The sequence below is a fragment of the Hippocampus zosterae genome, chromosome 3 (assembly GCF_025434085.1).
Source record: "Hippocampus zosterae strain Florida chromosome 3, ASM2543408v3, whole genome shotgun sequence".
Classification (NCBI taxonomy): Eukaryota; Metazoa; Chordata; class Actinopteri; order Syngnathiformes; family Syngnathidae; genus Hippocampus; species Hippocampus zosterae.
Genome location: NC_067453.1, coordinates 26153744 through 26172464, shown reverse-complemented (window position 1 = coordinate 26172464; position 18721 = coordinate 26153744). Strand labels below are relative to the sequence as shown.

General features: G+C 47.2%; 1 protein-coding gene across 2 annotated transcripts in view; it reads right to left on the bottom strand.

Annotated features, from left to right (window-relative positions):
- kcnq1.2 (potassium voltage-gated channel, KQT-like subfamily, member 1.2) overlaps positions 1-18721 on the bottom strand; it is a 142586-nt gene that overhangs the window by 8204 nt on the left and 115661 nt on the right. The window lies entirely within an intron of this gene.

Below are 18721 nucleotides of genomic sequence, written 5' to 3'. Positions count from 1 at the left end.
TTTATGTGCTTATGTAATCAATTGCATTTTATGTAACTGTGGCGGTCGCGAAGGGTCACTTTAGGTGAATTTGCTCACGCGTCCAACCCCGCTGCCACCCGTCTCCATCTCCGCACGCCATTATTGAACAGAGAAATATGTGAAGGAGATGTATTAAACAAAGAAAAAAAAAAGGAGGGGGCCCGCTGACATGCTGAAACTATTACGTGTTTTCAGCACCCAACATGCTGAGTGATGGCAGACGACTTCGTAACAGGGCAGCGCTCCGTGAGCCATTAGTCATATGGACACACTCGGCCACAGCGGGATGTGTGTGTGGTGGTAGTGGGGGGGAACTGTGTGTGTGTGTGTGTGTGTGTTGGTTACATTTCATGCTCACAAACCCACATGAGTGCTTAACTCGTCGTGGAAAACTTGTTTTTAAAGTCTACAGGATTGTCTTTTTCCGATGCTGCATATTGAACTCTTCTTTTCACGCGTTAGCGGCAAGAACTCGAATAACGTGGAAACAAACTCGACAGATTTTGTGAGAAAATCTGAACGGTTTGTATTTAAACTGCAAACGTTTCGGGCTTATCGTCAAGCATATACTGGTCTGTCTCGAGCCGTCTCAGAGACTTCTTCTTTCTTCACGTATGAGGTCACAAGTCTCCATATCATCCAAATATGTGATTGCGTTGCGCAATCGCAGACATGTGAGATGTGACTTGAATGCCGCAACCTGCTCTCGATCTGTCTGCGATGACAAATAAGTTACGTGAGAATGAAGAAGTAGACCCTTAGAAGAAGTGCACGCAACATAATTCGATACAATTTTAGCTTGCAGTACAATATCTCGAGAATACTCGGGACAATGTAAGCATGCTGAGTGACAGTAGACGATAAAGAGAACATCAATCGTGTTTGGTGTGTCTTTGTCTTTGCGAAGTTTATCCGTTCCAAGCTCATTTGTAGTGATAACAAGACAGTGTATAAGCGTGTATTTTTTTTGTCCCCCCCCCCCTGTGGGTTCTAATGTTTGAGGGTGCCCACAAAATTCAGTGATTTTTTCCAGGACTTTTCCACAATTAAATTGGAACGCTTCCGTGACCTAAATGCTCTTCCTCTCTGGTTTTCCATCCTGATGGTGAGAAGCATCTGAAAACCGCCAGCTAATGTTGCCAACGTGTCAAAACGGCTGACGTGTCAAAGTGTTTTCGAAAAATTTTCGAGGACAGTCGGTCCACATTTTGGGACCATCATGAAGCTTCTAACTTTACATTTTAGAAAGAGCCCCCCCCTCCCCCCCATTTTAGTCAGTCAAAATACAAGTAGCAAACTTTCGAAAACACACTAGCATGTCCCTATAAACGTCGTGAAATGATAGCATGTAGCATGAACATGCTAGCATGGAGCATGATGACAAATTAATGAGAGCAAGTCGCATGTTTTTTGGAGGGTGTTGCCGACTGTCAAAACAACTATCCATCCAACTATCCATATGTACACATACTTACACCCCCACAGACACACGCACACACACACACACATATATGCGTGTGTAGCTTCACAAATAACTTCTTGTCTTTATAAAATGATTGGAAGCAGGCCCGAAGGGGGCTCCTACCACTAAAATGCCCCAAATGTAAAAATTGAAGCCTTCTTTTCAACTAAAGTAACCAAAGGCACGATTATTGGGAGTCTTGAAAAAAAGTATCCCCGGTTCATCTGTTGCAAATCGTTGCGCGCGTACCTTGCTTGCTGAGGGTTTTCACATTGAGCGATGTGAACTACACACGCGCAGATAAAAATATTTACCACTTACAAATGCATTCTTGTCTTTATGAAATGACTGGTGAGGGGCCTGGAGGGGCTTTCCAATCTTTGAAACAGACCCTGTCAATCAGATAGACTTGTCTGCTTATCTTGTGTAAAAGACCCCGTTGGACTGCTGCCAAGGAAGAAAATTGCGGTTGCCAAAAAGATGGAGCGTCTGTCAGCGGACTGCATCGGGGCAGCAGTGGTTAAATGTACGACTAGAATGCCAAAACGAGCTTTTGCATGAAGATGTAGCGGTCGTGAATCATCGTAGTAAGAAGCAGTGCAACAACAGCAGCCTGCATTACGTCATTTAGCTGCATTCCGCAAAACGGGGAAGGTTCTGATAAGGTAAACGTACACTTGAACACACAATTCACAAACTCTTTACAGATGAGCTCCAGTGACGCAAAATGAGGGCGAGCGCTATTGAAAGACGAGGATACGGAGTGGGTGCAGCAAAGTTGTGCAGACAATCAACTTTTTTTCGCCATTTAGTAAGTCATTCATTCATTGTTCTGCCCATGCCAGGTTAGACCTGCTGGCAGTCAGAGGACAACAAAGGACAGCAAGCAGATGCCAGCTTATTACCGAGATGCCTTTTGTTGACGTTTTACAGGAGCACTTTAAGGGAAGTGGGACTTTTCTAACTTGCCGGCAGTCTGGAATGAAGAATTTTATCCAATTAGACTAAAAGATCCCGTTGACAACATAAAGTCTGTTGTGTGGGTATTCTCTTTTGGCCCCACTTTTCACAGACGAACGCTGACAAAAATGGTGCGTGGAATGTACAAAGAAATACGAAATACGGCGTACGTACAGTATATCATGGCCCACGTAACCCCGATGTACGAGCGCCTGTTGCCGCTGATGGCGTTGTGGTACACTCGCCAGACTTGTGTGCGAGCAGCGTGGGATCGCTTCCCATTCAGGTAAGCCGTGGATATGGGTGTGAATGGTTGTTTGCTTCTCTATGTGCCTTGCGACTGACTGCCGACCAGTTCAGGGTTTAGTCCGCAAGTCAGCCGGGTTAGGCTCCCGCAACCCCCGCGACCTGTTCCGGATACATGGTGTTGAAAGTGGATGGATGGACGGATTAATTGCATTTAAATGATTGCCTATGGGAAATACTGCTTTAGCTTTCAAACTTTTTGGGTTCAGTCATTTAATTCAGACCTGCCTTACATTTCTGAGGTCAGGGACTCGAAAGTCAGCTCAAGGTCTCCTGTGTAGAGTTTACATGTTCTCCCTATGTTCCAGACTCATGCACGCTGTCGACTGGTTAGTGTTTAAAATGATACTAAAATGTTTTTGACCATAGTTTCTCGTATCTATATTCAAGGCCCACCAATAGCATAGGAAGACTGACACCCCCCCACCCCCCGCGCTTAACTTCTCACTTCCCAACAAGTCTCACCGCTGGAGCTGGAGGGAACGGTTCTTTTTAAGCAAATCCACGTCATCCATTCCAAACTTTGAATCGTGACCGCAACTCATTGAATACCGCCTTTTCATGGTGTGTCTTCCGTGCTTTTCCCAATCGATAAAAGCACTCAGGATGCTTTCATAGGTTGTAAACACTGAGGCAGAGGGGGGGGGGCAGGCTAAGAGATAATTGTCCTCAAGGACAGCCGAACATGATTTGCTCCTAATGGGTCCCCGGAGTGGTGTACTTCAACCCTGTCGTCGGCGGGGCACAAACGTTTGGTTTTTTTTTTTCATTGACTTGCAGTCACTTAGGAACACAAACGAGCAGGATTTCTCCTCGTTGGAAGAGGGATTCTTCCGTCTTCCCTTCCATATCAAGCCAAACGTGACAATATTCCTTGGAGGAGGGGGCGAGATCAACAGCCGCCTCATCATTCAGCACAAAGGACGTGGTCGCATGGCTCCGTCTCCTTCAGGCTAATTAAGAGCTCGGCAACGTGACACCCCACTCTAGAAGTGCGCGCGCGCTTGCCCGCAAAGGTCATCGGGTCAAAGGAGGCTTTTGGCAACATAAAAAGAGGAAAAAAAAAGAGCTTGACCTGGTCAGCATCATCGTATGTGTTCGGTGTGATGCTGCATTTTCTAAAAATAGACCACAAAAGAGCATCACTGGACAGATTTAGCATCAATATCGACAAATTTATTGCAGTCGTCGCTGTTCGTGGCGTGTTTAGTCGGCTTTGAACCCTTTCAGGGACAGCGCTTACTGCGGTGGACGTCTTATCACATTTTCAGGTTACAGGGATCGTGAAAGGGTGAAATTGAGTTCCAACAACGTCCTTTTGAAATTAATTGCTTCCATTGACAACAAATTTGAGATCTGTACTAAGATACCTTTAGTAGTAGAAGTACCTTTGAGTTCATTTTCTTCCAAAGTAACAATAAAATATGCAGAGTATTATATATTATTAAGTATTATTATTATATATTATTACATGTTATCTACCGGAAGTATGTGTGCCGTGAAATTAAAAAGGCTTCTGATAGGTTTCTAGCTTCACCCGTTTGGGCAAATTTGACAGGATTGTGTTGGCCAGCGGTTGATTGGCGCACCAAAACAGGCGACTTCTTATAAATGACTCCCCTCCTCCTTCTTCACCAGCTGCCACGAGCACCGAATACCCCCGTCCTCCAGCGCTGATCACCACGACGCACTCAAGCAACCCCCCAACACCTCTCCCCTCTCTTCGTCAGGCTACGGCGGCAGCCGGCACGCCCTGGTCCATTGCCGGGGGAGGTGCCACATCAACATGGCGGCCGCTGTAAATCGGCCACACTACATCTTTGTTGGTGGCGTCAATAGGCCAGTCAGCCTGATATTATGAATGAGGTGGGGGGGGGGGGGGCACCAAGTGTCTCAGTATTGAAATGGACTCTTTATGATGGGGATAAAATTCGAGAATAGAATAGTTTGAACCGGGTTCGATTCCAGCTCCGGCCTCCCTGTGTGGAGTTTGCATGTTCTCCCCGGGCCTGCGTGGGTTTTCTCCGGGTGCTCCGGTTTCCTCCCACATTCCAGAAACATGCATGGCAGGCTGATTAAAAACTCTAAATTGTCCCTAGGTGTGAGTGTGAGCGTGGATCGTTGTTCGTCTCTGTGTGCCCTGTGATTGGCTGGCAACCAATTCAGGGTGTCCCCCGCCTGCTGCCCGAAGACAGCTGGGATAGGCTCCAGCACCCCCCGCGACCCTAGTGAGGATCAAGCGGCTCGGAAGATGAATGAACGGAAGAATAGTTTGAGTAGAGCAAGAGGGAATAATTGAAAGTGATTGATGCCCCAAAAACGGCGGCCCGGTAGTCCAGTGGTTAGCACGTCAGCTTCACGGTGCAGAGGTACCGGGTTTGATTCCAGCTCCGGCCTCCCTGTGTGGAGTTTGCATGTTCTCCCCCGCCCTGCGTGGGTTTTCTCCGGGTGCTCCGGTTTCCTCCCACATTCCAAAAACATGCGTGGCAGGCTGATTGAACACTCTAAATTGTCCCTAGGTGTGAGTGTGAGTGTGAATGGTTGTTCGTTTCTGTGTGCCCTGCGATTGGCTGGCAACCGATTCAGGGTGTCCCCCGCCTACTGCCCGAAGACAGCTGGGATAGGCTCCAGCACGCCCCGCGACCCTAGTGAGGATCAAGCGGCTCGGAAGATGAATGAATGATGCCCCAAAAACCAAAAACGTTTGCCAATGTTATACGATGCAGGCACCAGCTAGCACCGCATGACTAGCCTGCGCGCTTGCGATGCTCAGAAACTTAATGGCGATGGGATATTGTCATTTCCTAGGAAATGCTATAGAAGTGATCATCTGACAATGTAAAATCTTGCAAAGATGTGACTGCCCATCCTTCACTCGAGATCAGCGGCCGGATGGATGAGATTTTGTGGGCCCCTACTTGACATCACTTCTAAATGTTCCACCCCCCCCTCCCCCCTCCCACACATGCCTTTTATATCGTGTAAATACCCAGTGTGTGTGCGTGCGTGCAAGCGCGACCCGCCTCCCACCAGCTGTCCGTCCCGCCCAGACAGCGGGCTAGCGCCTGGTGCCACGAGGGCCCCGACAGTGCGCCGAGTGATCCGTAGACGTGGCGCCCTCTGAAGCCAGCCTTCCTTTTTAAGAAGCATTAGCGCCATTAGCTTGGGACAAAAAGGCCCGCATTGTGGCCCGCGAGCACAGCTGGGCCTCACGTGAGGGACACAAGCACGGCCGACCACCGGGGGACAGCCGCGGCCCCCTCCGAGATCAACAAAGGCAAGTCAGTACTACCTCTGCCGAGGAGGCATCAAGTTCTAAGTCTACACACCCCTGTACAAACACCAGGTTTTTTTTTTTTGGTGAAATAAAACGAGACCAAAATATAACACCTGTACAAACTTGCGAAAGAGGAAATAAAATAAACAACTGAGGTCATGAGGTTGCGCAAGTGTCCACACCCTCCTATAACTTGGCCGTTCACATTCAAAAATCACGTCAAAGGAAGTCAGCACACACCTGCCACCATTGCCCGTGTCTCAGATTAATGTCTCCCAAAAGTTCTGAATGTTCTAGAAGACTTTTTTTTCCTCTCTAGCTGAAAGTTTTGCGATAATAGTGACTGCTATTTGGAACTTTTCAGAATTCCCTTCCATCCTGATTAATTAAGGCCACCATTCGAAATGAGGAAAATCACCCCCCAAAAAATGGATGTGACGTAAAAATAACAAAATATTGATTCAAATCGAGCACTCGCAAAACAGCACAATACAATTCGGAGCTCGGCATTTAACTCTTCGCAAAGTGTGGGTCCGAGATTGATTTCAAATGGTTTCATACTTTTATTTTTGTGGGGGGAAAAAGGCATTCATCTTCATGACATCATGCAGGATGTGGCTAAATATGAAGACGTACGACCAAATAAGGCTTGCTCTACCTTGGTGGAGATCCGCGCTCCACTGGGGCCGCTCGATTTTGATCATCGAAAACCTGAACGAAGAAGCCGAGCCCTCGTGTGCTGGAAGGAGATGCGGACGGACTGCTATTTCCCCCCTGGCGTCTGGCGCCCTGGAGACAGCCTCGAAAACAACTCCTTCAACTTTTGGCATGGTGACCCTCTCTACATTCCTTCCCCAAGACCAACGCTCTGTCCGCCTGCACTGCCAGACAAAACCAGACATGAAACTGATAAGGCAGGATGAAACTATTCCACTCATCTTGTCCAGTCACTGGCCCCAGGACACCCGCTAATACGACTACGACTGTTGTGCAGTTTCCATGACACGCCATACGGGACGTTTCAAGATGCTCAAGGTCAAATTCTCACCGTTGAAAGGTCCTTATGAATTCTACAGTGTCACGTCGCATTTTAACATTCGGAACAGCAATACTCTGAACTGTGAAGCGTATTTTTGCTCCATCCATTGTCCGAACCGCTTTACCCTCAAAAGGGTCGCGGGGGGTGCCGAAGCCTATCCCGTTGCCAGCCAATCACAGGGCACACAGAGACGAACAACCATCCACGCTCACACTCACACCTAGGGACAATTTAGAGTGTCCAATCAGCCTGCCATGCATGTTTTTGGAACGTGGGAGGAAACCGGAGCACCCGGAGAAAACCCACGCAAGAACGTGAAGAACATGCAAATTCCACACAGGAAGGCCGCAGCCGGATTCAAACCCACAACCTCTGAACTGTGACACGCTAACCAGTCGACCAAGCGTATTCTCATTTGTATTTAAGCATATTTTTAAGGGTAAAGATGTGCTGTTGAAAACAACAACAACAAAAATACTTTTTGTCATATGTTAAAATTGCCTGTATGACCAACTTGACAGTAGATTTCTTTTTTTTTTAATTGTTCTTATTTGAAAATTCCTCTCTGGCCCCTTCCTATGCCTCCACTTCCATCAATCAAACTGCAATATTTTCGCAAACCCCCCAGATGCTGATAAACGGGTAAAATCAGCCCCCCCAACCCTGCACCCCAATTTAAATATATCCATCCATCCATCCATCCATTTTCTGAACCGCTTGATCCTCACTAGGGCCGCGGGGGGTGCTGGAGCCCATCCCAGCCGTCTCCGGGCAGTAGGCGGGGGACACCCTGAATCGGTTGCCAGCCAATCGCAGGGCACACAGAGACAAACAACCATCCACGCTCACATTCACACCTAGGGACAATTTAGAGCGTCCAATCAGCCTGCCATTCATGTTTTTGGAATGTGGGAGGAAACCGGAGCACCCGGAGAAAAACCACGCAGGCCCGGGGGAGAACATGCAAACTCCACACAGGGAGGCCGGAGCTGGAATCGAACCCGGTACCTCTGCACTGTGAAGCCGACGTGCTAACCACTGGACTACCGGGCGACCCAATTTAAATATATATATATATGGGATGCCAAAGCATGAGCTTGCAGGGGTCTACCATATTTCTAAACTTGCCATGGCTTCACTTTCAAAACGAGCCAATCAGAGACTGCGGACGGAAAGTCGCATAACTGAACTCTGGTTAGCAACAAAAACAAAAATGAAGCAATTGGCTCGCCATTGAGGCAAAGTGAGAGGAACTCGATGGAATGATGATTTTTCTACTTGGACTGCAGGACCAAAGTCGTCATTCTCACCAGGTCGTCAGCTATATTGATCATCTCGCTTTACAATGTGGATTGATTGTATCTTCCAAATAAGAACATCACATCCATAAACCGGTAACATTTCATGTTTCGCAACTTTCCAACATAAATATAAGTCTTGGCCAACGTTAGCTTGAAGACGGTGGACTTTGGCTGCGCGTTTACTTTGGCTCGTACTTCTTCAAGGCCCTTGTCCCAAATAACCGGCATGAGACAAACCTTCGGTCCAATGCCGCAGGAGCAAGAGTTGAAAGAACGTTTTTCTAATGGCTGCCTTGTTACCCAGCACCTTTTTCAGCGGGGGCGCAGTCATCCGGCTCCCGCCAAGTGCTCCAGGTATGTCAACGAACAAATATCGGCGCAGAGGAAGTGCCACGGCTGTCGGCTTCACCTTCAATGCGGCCCTCGCATTTCCTCCGCGGTCTGCCTTATCTGATGAAAAGGGCATTTCATCGTCAAAAATACCACTCGAGTTTACAGCTTCGACTTCACACGGTGGAACCTCCGCGATTCCGACGACGTTCATTTGATACAATTTTTTTCCTCATTGGATGTGTGTGAGTTGGGCACGTCCCACTCGATGCTTTGCTAACGTCAGTGCGCGTGGCACGTGGTTAAATGATGCAACTTTTCTTTTTTTCCCCCCGTATGCTTTTACTGTCCACACCATCTAAGTTGAAAAAAGGAGTCATTTTGATCACATGGTTTTATTTTCATAGTCACGGCGAAAATGTGCACGTGCCCCCGAATTATTTGGCTCTCCGCCCGTCATTGCGCAGTGACCGCAGAAGAAATATTGACGTGTTCAGTATTGTTTGGTCATTTTCATCACATTATCTAGATGGATGTTGTCAAGTCAAACAAGCCCTCTCTGTTATCGATACGTAAAAATCGTTGAAAAATGAAGACATATATTTGTTATAAACGGCGCTCACGCAGTCATCAGAATGCTAGCTAAGTGAAGGTCCACCGTGACTAGCCAAAAATAGCCACCCTGTCAATCTCACATATTTTGCTGTTTACATTTAATTTTTATTGCGGGGGTGAGGGGGAGGGGGTGTAAGACTCTGGTACATGCATCCCCCCCCCCCAAAAAAAAAACATCTGATGTCCTGTTGAATGTGCGGCTGGCTAGAGATCATCCGGTGATAGGATGGCGGACAAGAGCCAAAAGATGCACAGCTGCCTGGCTACATTTGAGCTCACAGTAGCCGGCTACTGTCATTGGAGAAGGCCAATGGCCTCTTAGGGGGGTGACCTAACACAGGCTGCTGCTATCGTCCAGAGAAACAGCACAGTGACTCAAATTTGAACAACAACAACAACACATCCATTAATTTGATTCATAGCAGGGCCTCAGTGAGGATCTAAATTGATGCACGGACGCTACAATACAGCTGGATTCTCACACACACCCACACACATCATAAGGAGAAGATGCATGCTCTATTTTCTTAGAATCCAGTGTTCCTCGAAATGTTGTCTTTGTTTCCAAACATTTACTTCCTCTCCCCTCCTCGCTGTATAAGCCATCAAGAGCCTTCAAGAGTTTTCATTTGTCCAGGGGGGCGCCTGGAACTGATTAATTGGATTCACATGATATCCTATGGATGATATTGCTTTGGATTTTGTAAAATGTAATTTTAGTCAAGCTTTGTCAAGAAAATTGGGGCTGTACTTTACATCTATAAATCTCTGCAAGCCTTTACATTTTCAAATGCTGTGATATCACCAAGTCCCATTTCTGGCATGCTATTTTTACAATCGGCCTGCGGGTAACTCATGTGGTCCTTTGGGGCTGCCTGGTGCACGTGGGCACTTGGTGACACCGTTTGGCCTTGGCGGAGGTCTACACATCTCTAGTCATTTTTGCATTGATAAAACGACACATGGTGGCCTCTGGCGTTACTTAATACACATGCACGCACGTCCACCTGTTGACCCTCGCCCTCCCCCACAAACCCATCCCGTCCCACACAATCACAGTATGCACACATACCGACTGTTGACACACATGCACATACAACCTTTTATTCATACCTGCTGCTGCTGCTGCAAAAAAAGGCCAAGTCATACTTTTAGCTCAGAGTAATCAAAGAGCCAAACACCAATTCGCATATTCTGCATCACTTTTCACTTTGTCCCCTCCCTCGCACCCCCTTACCATCTCCCTCCCCTCGAGGGAAGCAGACAGGGCAGTCCATATTTAGATGAATGTTGATGTAGAAGACGGGAGGAAATTCGACCGGGGAAATATCCGCAGGTAGTTCGAGCCACAAGCACGCCATGTTGGCACGTAGCGCCAGACACGCTGCCTCAATACACAAAGTGATGGAAAAATAATGTCTATTTCGGGTTCGGTAAATATGCCCCCCCCCCCAAAAAAAACGGTTTGCGGGAATGTTGAGGGTAAGAGTGAAGCCGAACTCTGTGTATGTATACATGGCTGAGTCATCGGCGTTTAGTATGGAGGGGGGAGGGGGGGTGAATGTGAATTTGTTGTGCAATTTTCTCCTTGAGTGAGAGCACGCGATGAGAGGGAGGGGCACCCACCCAAGTTGAGCAATGGAGGCTACGTTGCACATCACGCCACCCGAGGTCACGCGTTCACCAGTACTCGGCGCGGTGTCGCGTTTGCGACGCGCATCAAAACTTTGGGCGCCGCCCACAGTTGGATTATAGTTTCCCGTCTGCCTCACAGTTGACAGATTCTGGCTTTTAATCTCGGCTCTCCCGAGCTCGTGCGTGAGAGCCGAAATATGAATGTGAATGGTTGTTTGCTGTGCCCCCGCGCTCGGCTGGCGACCAGTCCGGGGGGTGTACATTCTCTCCCATTCAAAGTCAGCTGCACGGAAAATGCTCCCAGCTCACTCAATGGCTCAAGAAAATGGAATGTTGGAAGTTTTCCTTTGGTCTGACGAGACCATTTCCTGCCGGCCTCCATTGGGGAACTCGACCCGATGAAGAAAATAAGTCAAATTACAAGCGGGGAGGGGCTATCATGGGAAAAATAATAATCAGGATTATCTTGATTGTGATTGAAGTCACGAAGAATACACCGATGGTTCATTCATTTCAAAACAAAGTCTTTATTCAACGAGAAAAACTCAAATGCGCAAAACTACCATCACGCCCTCATTCCGACTGTATTCATCCCTGCACGTTGACGACTTTTTCTCTTCAACGCTCGACTCGTTTTGCACAAAATGAATAACACGTGAAAGTGAAGCCTCTTGCGTTTCTCAACCTATCCTCATCTAACGCCTCGAAGTGAGTCTCAAATAAGGACCGACATGCTCCGCCCACATTCCATGTCTCAGATTTGCTGTTAATTTCACGCAGCTCATCGGGAGAAAAAAAAAAACGCTGATTGGTGATCTAATACTAATTTCGAAAAGCACTAAAGCACTGTACATATGCTGCACATCAACGACCCCCACACTTGTGTCTTCGTGGAAGCTAAAAGGCCAAAAGTCCCTTTCGGGGAAGTGAACACCATATTTGGAAGTCAACTGCAAATATTCAACTCACTGATCATCCAGTGTGGTGAACGATGTTAATCATTTCCAGGCATGACCAAAGAGCCAGCGTTTCGAAAACACACCAACAAGAGGTGCCGCACTGCCCGAGATGTGTGCAAAAGCATTCTTGAGGTTGGAACTCTGACCTACACAAAATGTTAAACGGTCGTCGGTCTGTATTGTGCAAACACACAGCTGGGTATGCTTTGGTGGCCCCGAACAAGGCTCGCATCCTGATTAACCCGGGAACCATCCGCAACCATTGACATGACTAGTCGGGCGCGGTGCCGATCACTAATTAGACCCGAGGGACAAATGTTGGTCCCAGTGTTGTCATCCCAAAAAAAAACAACCCCCGACACACCATAAAAGTGTGCTCAGGCGTTGTATTATTTTGCGGGCTGCAGGTCATTGTTTGTCGATGTAGAAAAGAAAAAAAAAGTTAATGTCTCCCATTCACCCGCACGCATCATCACACAGATCCCTCCCGCTCTGCCACATCCAACATGGCGGTGACATGATTGAGCACTCAATGCGGTATCTATGTATGGTCGATGTCTACGGTATGACTTTTGGGGCGGCCCGGTAGTCCGGTGGTTAGCACGTCGGCTTCACAGTGTAGAGGTACCGGGTTCGATTCCAGCTCCGGCCTCCCTGTGTGGAGTTTGCATGTTCTCCCCGGGCCTGCGTGGGTTTTCTCCGGGTGATCCGGTTTCCTGCCACATTCCAAAAACATGCGTGGCAGGCTGATTGAACACTCTAAATTGTCCCTAGGTGTGAATGTGAGCGTGGATGGTTGTTCGTCTCTGTGTGCCCTGCGATTGGCTGGCAACCGATTCAGGGTGTCCCCCGCCTACTGCCCGAAGACGGCTGGGATAGGCTCCCGCATCCCCCGCGACCATAGTGAGGATTAAGCGGTTCGGAAAATGGATGGTTTTAGTTTTGCGTTTCATGATCAGTACGATCTTCACATGGAGAACTACTGAAAAGTTTATTCACATTTTTTTTAAATCAAGGAAGAATCTGAATCTGAGATACAAATAAATTACTTGACACTGGTGCCTTGACTTACGAGTTTCTTTAGTTTTGTAATAGCTCAAGTCGTTTGTATCTCAAATCAACTCTCCCCATTGAAAAGAATGGAAATGCCAACAATCCGTTCCACTCACTCGCCGCCCCCCTCAAACAACAAAAGAGAATCTATAGAAATTGCATTAATGGCGTGTAATAAAGCAGCTGCTGCAGCCGCTGGGACTTCTTTAACGGAGATGACATTCTTTAGCTTCTTGATTAGCACAATCAGTTGCAGTTTCTTCGGAGGCACAATTAATTCACTGATCATTTTGATGATTTGTCACGAAAAATGGAATAAGAGGGCCCCTTCAGCAATGCTCATTGATTTCATTTTTGGAGGCGCGTCAGGACAAGCTCCCGTCCGTCCAAAAAAAAAAAAAAAACCCCCAAGTGTCCCGTTCGCTAAAAGTTTGATGAAAGTGTGACCTCAGTAGCACAATGTGTGACTGAGCTGCTGGCAGTTTTCATTCCATTTGGATTTGCCGCTTTGCGCAACCATAGATCATAAACCTACTTAATCTGTCCCCTTCCTTTGTGAAGGTTTTTTTTTTTTTTGCATAATCTGGCTATCAAACAACAAAACACGCAGATGCAACCATCGCCCGCTTGGCAAACATAAACGTGGTGAGCGAGGAAGTTCATCTTCATGCTTGTTAAGCATTTTGGGGTGAAACGAAAGGCATCGCGCATTGATTTATTGTGCGGCGGTGGCGTCCAGTAGCCAGTGTATCATCGCTATGAAAGCGCACGAATGGGAAGCAAATCGTTCATTCAGCATCTCCCTCCTTTTGGCAGCGGCTCGCACGCAGAGCTGATTAAAGCCTCTTTTGTGGCTTTTGAGTGTTGGGACACCTCCTTGGCAGCATGTTAACCGTTCAGTGGGTGTGTGTGTGTGTGTGTGTGCGCATTTGGATTTTACAAAATGGTGTTAGTCACGTGCAGGGGGTGTCCACAGCATAGGGCGAACTGTCTTGACCGTCATACGTGCGCAAAAAAAAACAAATGTTTTCTGAGGTTAAAGGGGGCACGTCTCATTTTGATTTTGACAAATGCAGAAGGAAAGAGAGCCAACCGAGGACAGATTGATGGCGCGAACGTTCACACGTGATGCAGAGGTAACGAAGGCCAGGGCTTTAGCCGTATTCATGTCGTGTATGCTGCCTTGAAAACCGCAGGTTCCAAAGAGGTATGAAAAATATGCGTGGACAATTTTCCAGCAGGATGAGTGCCACGGCAAAAGCGCTGCAGTGCATGCAACGGCGAAGAGCGTGATGTGAACAATGACACTACTATTGCATATTGATGAATGGCATCTGATCAGGCCCTTCCCCTTTAAACACAAACAAAAAATAAAATAAAAACGGGCAGACAGTCCAGTAAATGTTTGTAATTTAAAAAAAATGAACATTTATGTTTTTCCTGGTAATTCAAGCTTTGTTCATTCCTAATATTATCACGACATTCACTAAAAAGTTACTTTTTAATTGATTGCACAATTGTTAGGCCTTTGGGGAGTCTACTCACCCATTAACAGATTTAAAAAAAATAAAATTACACAACCAAGTCAGTCTTTTGAGGAATTTCTGAAACAATATTTGAAATGCGGCGCAATGGTGTGGCTAATTCCATAAGACCCTCACGTGCACCGAGTTTCTCTGTCCGAGACTTGGCAGATGGGCTGGGTGAAGATCTGCCATTTCCTATTGACAGTCAGCCGACACGGAAACGCTATCATGGAAAACAAAAAACAAAAAACAAAAAAAAACTGTCGATCGAGCTGCAGTGTCAGCAATATTGTGGAATTAAATGTCGCAGTGGGCATTGGCCGCGCAGTCGATGAAGGCAGTGGAAGCTGCTGTGGCTTGTTTGCATGAAGCCTCAGGCCGAGTTACAATGAGGGTGAAAAGTGTCGTTCTTGATGCTTGGGGGATTTTGGCGGGACAAAGACAAGCTCTTAAGACACAGTGCAACTGTTTTCAATTTTGAAAGAAATACAGTAATTCCTCGTTCATCGTGGTTAATGGGGACCAAAACCACCCGCCATAAACGAAAATCCGTAGCGTCCAATTAACATAAACAGGTAAAAATAAAAAACTTTTTTTTTAAGTCCGCAAACGGTTCGCGAGAAGCTGCAAAACAACAGCGAGTCACATAGAGCAACATATACAGTACTGTACTCCATGTATATGTAAAAAAAAAATATATATATATGTATTATTATTATTATTATTATATATATATATATATATATATATTTTTTTAAAAAAAATAAAATCCATATATATATATATGTATTAAAATCCATATATATATGGTTGACCTCCTGAAGTCTAAATGACCATTAATTTGATCACACAACTATGAAGATATAGTCAAACTCAGAAAACGTGCTCAGCTCGGCCTGAAAATGCATTTAAAGCAATACAACTCAAATTGAGTGTCACGCCAACGATGCACTGAACCCACGATAAACGAACCGCAAAGTAGCGAGGGATCACTGTACAGAAAGACAAGCCCCTCCCCCCTCCCCCCCCCCCCATACGCAGACAGTTATGCAAAAATAAATTTGATATAGTAAATTCCCGTGGAAAGTTTCCAACTTTGAGAATTCCCCAAATTCTACAACCCTCGCCTTCAAGGAGCCGAACATTCCCGTTCGTGAATGCGGGAGGAGGCGGGTCAAAGGAAGAAAACGGCAACCACCACACAGGAAAGGCCAAAGCCGAGATTCAAACCCCAAACCTCAGAGCTGTGAAGCACACATGCGTAACTCAAGGCAACTTTATTTATAGAGTACTTTGATGACAACCACAGCCGAACAAAGTAAAAAAAGTGAGGAAAAAAAACAACACAAAAACCCCCAAACCCGAACCCCTTTTTTTTTTCCCCCTCCCGAAAGGTTGTGATGTTTTTGTGCACGCGAGGCCCCGCCTCCTTCCTCTCATGCCGTGTGGAAAGCAGCGGGACGGGAAGCTCACATCAGACATGAAAGCGGCTCTGACGTCAGATTCACATGAGTGCCACCAAACGCCGCTCGCTTTTTTTTTTTCCAACCCTCCCGCCTGCTTTTCATGTTGGCTCTTATCAACTTCTATTGTTGTTTTTGTTTTGTTAAACTTTCAGATTCTTGGCCACCTGCACGCGCGTCCCTCCCTCCATCCCGCTGGACAAAAGCACACACACACACACACACACGCATTAGCCCGGCCGGGTGAGCTCATCTCAACGGCATCTTATCAGCCATCTCGCAAGTGTGCCGATGTTATGACTCGGGAGTTGTTTGGATTCCCAGAATAGGGACGTCGCCGAATGAGAACATTCCCGATGCTGCCCCCCCCCCCCGCCTCCCAACGCGGCGGTCATTGAGACATTCTCTCCAAACGCCGCATTCCAGCGTGGCTCTGCTGTATAGCGAGTCTGCGTCAGTGGGATGCTGACCAAAACAAGGCATTCGTCAAAGACGTGCGCAGACACTTCATTAGGGACACCAACCCGAACCCAACAGTCCTTCAGACTTCCATCCGGCCGTTATCCGCGCCCTGACGCAGACAATGAAGCTCCTTTTTTCATTTGGTTTATCACTCCGCTTGGAGCCACATCACCGACACAGAAATGTGTTCTTAATATTTTGGGCAAATTATTCAGATGAGAGAGTGGAGCAACAAATAATCCTGCTAGCAGTCAAGTGCAAATCTGGCCTCTCGCCATACCTTCAGGAAAGAATGGGGGGGAGGGGGGGGGGCAAAATACCTTAGACGAGATGGAGGAATTTTTAGACAGTTCCGAAGAGATGCCAAGGTGGCCACAAAACCTTCAGGCTTCAATTACAAAGCAAACATAAATAAGCTGACTATAACATATGAAAATTATTGAGGTTTTAAGAGCGGCCCGGTAGTCCAGTGGTTAGCACGTCGGCTTCACAGTGCAGAGGTACCGGGTTCGATTCCAGCTCCGGCCTCCCTGTGTGGAGTTTGCATGTTCTCCCCGGGCCTGCGTGGGTTTTCTCTGGGTGCTCCGGTTTCCTCCCACATTCCAAAAACATGCATGGTAGGCTGATTGGACGCTCTAAATTGTCCCTAGGTGTGAATGTGAGCGTGGATGGTTGATTGTCTCTGTGTGCCCTGTGATTGGCTGGCAACTGATCCAGGGTGTCCCCCGCCTATTGCCCGAAGACGGCTGGGATAGGCTCCAGCACCCCCCGCGACCCTAGTGAGGATTAAGCGGTTCAGAAAATGGATGGATGGATGAAGTTTTAAGAGGTGTTAAAGGTGCATGCTGAGCCCCATTAAACAGGAGTTTATGGGTTAGGGTTAGGTTAAGTGTGCTCGGCGTAAAAACGGGGCGGATCTTCATTTTTATGCCGGGGCAAGTCGAGTTGACCGTATATGGGGGAAATTGGCACAAGGCGTCACGCCTCGCCGGGCATTTTCTATGACCTGGCGCATCTGATAATTTGGTGAAAGAAAGTAGACAAAACTTTAGACACACAGACGCAGGATTGGGGGCCAACTCCGAGTGCTCGCTTGACATCATCCGCAAGTGGAGATCTTGCAGTTCGGATAAACACATTTTGTTTGCGCCTTTGTCCTGCACAGACTCCACAGACGGTGGCGCCAGCTCCCTGCCGAATTTAAAGGGAACGAGGGGATGCTGCTTCTTTTGGCTGGGAATCCAGTCAGCTTTGATCGCTCCCACAACGGCGCAAACATTTCTGACGGCACACGTCTCCAAAAGAAAAAATCCAATAGAATGAAAACTTCAACCACGTGCACAGTTAGACTGCATTTTGCACTCAACTTGCCCTGAATGCCATTGGTTGAATTTGAACACACCCACATCGCAGTGATAACGGGGTTGGTGGGTGGGGTGGGGGGGGGGGTGATTTCAGTCCCCATGATTTCAGTGGTGCAGTTTCACTTCCCCTCTTGAAAAGATTGTTGTGCTGTCGAGGGTGAAGGTCACATTCAAAAAAAAAAAAAAAAAAAAGGAAATATGTCATGGTCTCATTTTTTGAACTGGGGCGCGTGTAGACTTGGCCTGCGCTCGGCTGGTGACCGGTTCAGGGTGTACACGGCCTGAGGTCGGCTGGAGATAAGATGGGTGACGGATGGGTGTGCAGACTTTTTCTATCCACCTTTGCCAATCTGTGAATTCCTGCTTTATAGGGTCACTCCAAAAGGGCTGCGAACGCTCTCACTTTCAGCCCTCGTCCCAGAGCAGGCGATGATGTCAAGTATCACTTTGGGGCTGTAATTAGTTCTTGACACATTAAGTCTAAGTGGAAATTTCCTGTCCCCTTTTTTTTCCTCTTTCCTTCTGAACCAGATCTTAATCTGGGGAACGATTTGTCGCACAGAGCGGCGGCGGGGGGGAGGGGGGGCACGCCTCGCTGCCATTTGCCTCGCTGGCAGGGCAAGGCGGAGAGGCGGCAGCCACATCTGGTTTTTCTCTTCTCTTACCAGCAGACCCTCACTCTCGCTTTAAAATCTATAATTCCCTTTGGCGCTTTTTTTTTTCCTTTCCATTTTCTCACTTTGTCTGTGGTTGCTTCTCTTTCTTTCATTTAAGTGACACTCTGGTGGGAAAGTTTCCTTGACGGTGTCCGACCGAGTGAGTAGAAAGCAAAGTCGGGTGACCAGACAGACCCGTTTGAAAATCAGCTGCCATTTTTACAACGCTCAGTGGGCATTTTTTCTTAATCTTTACTAGTGCCTAAGTGGTACTAGAATATGGTGTCAATTC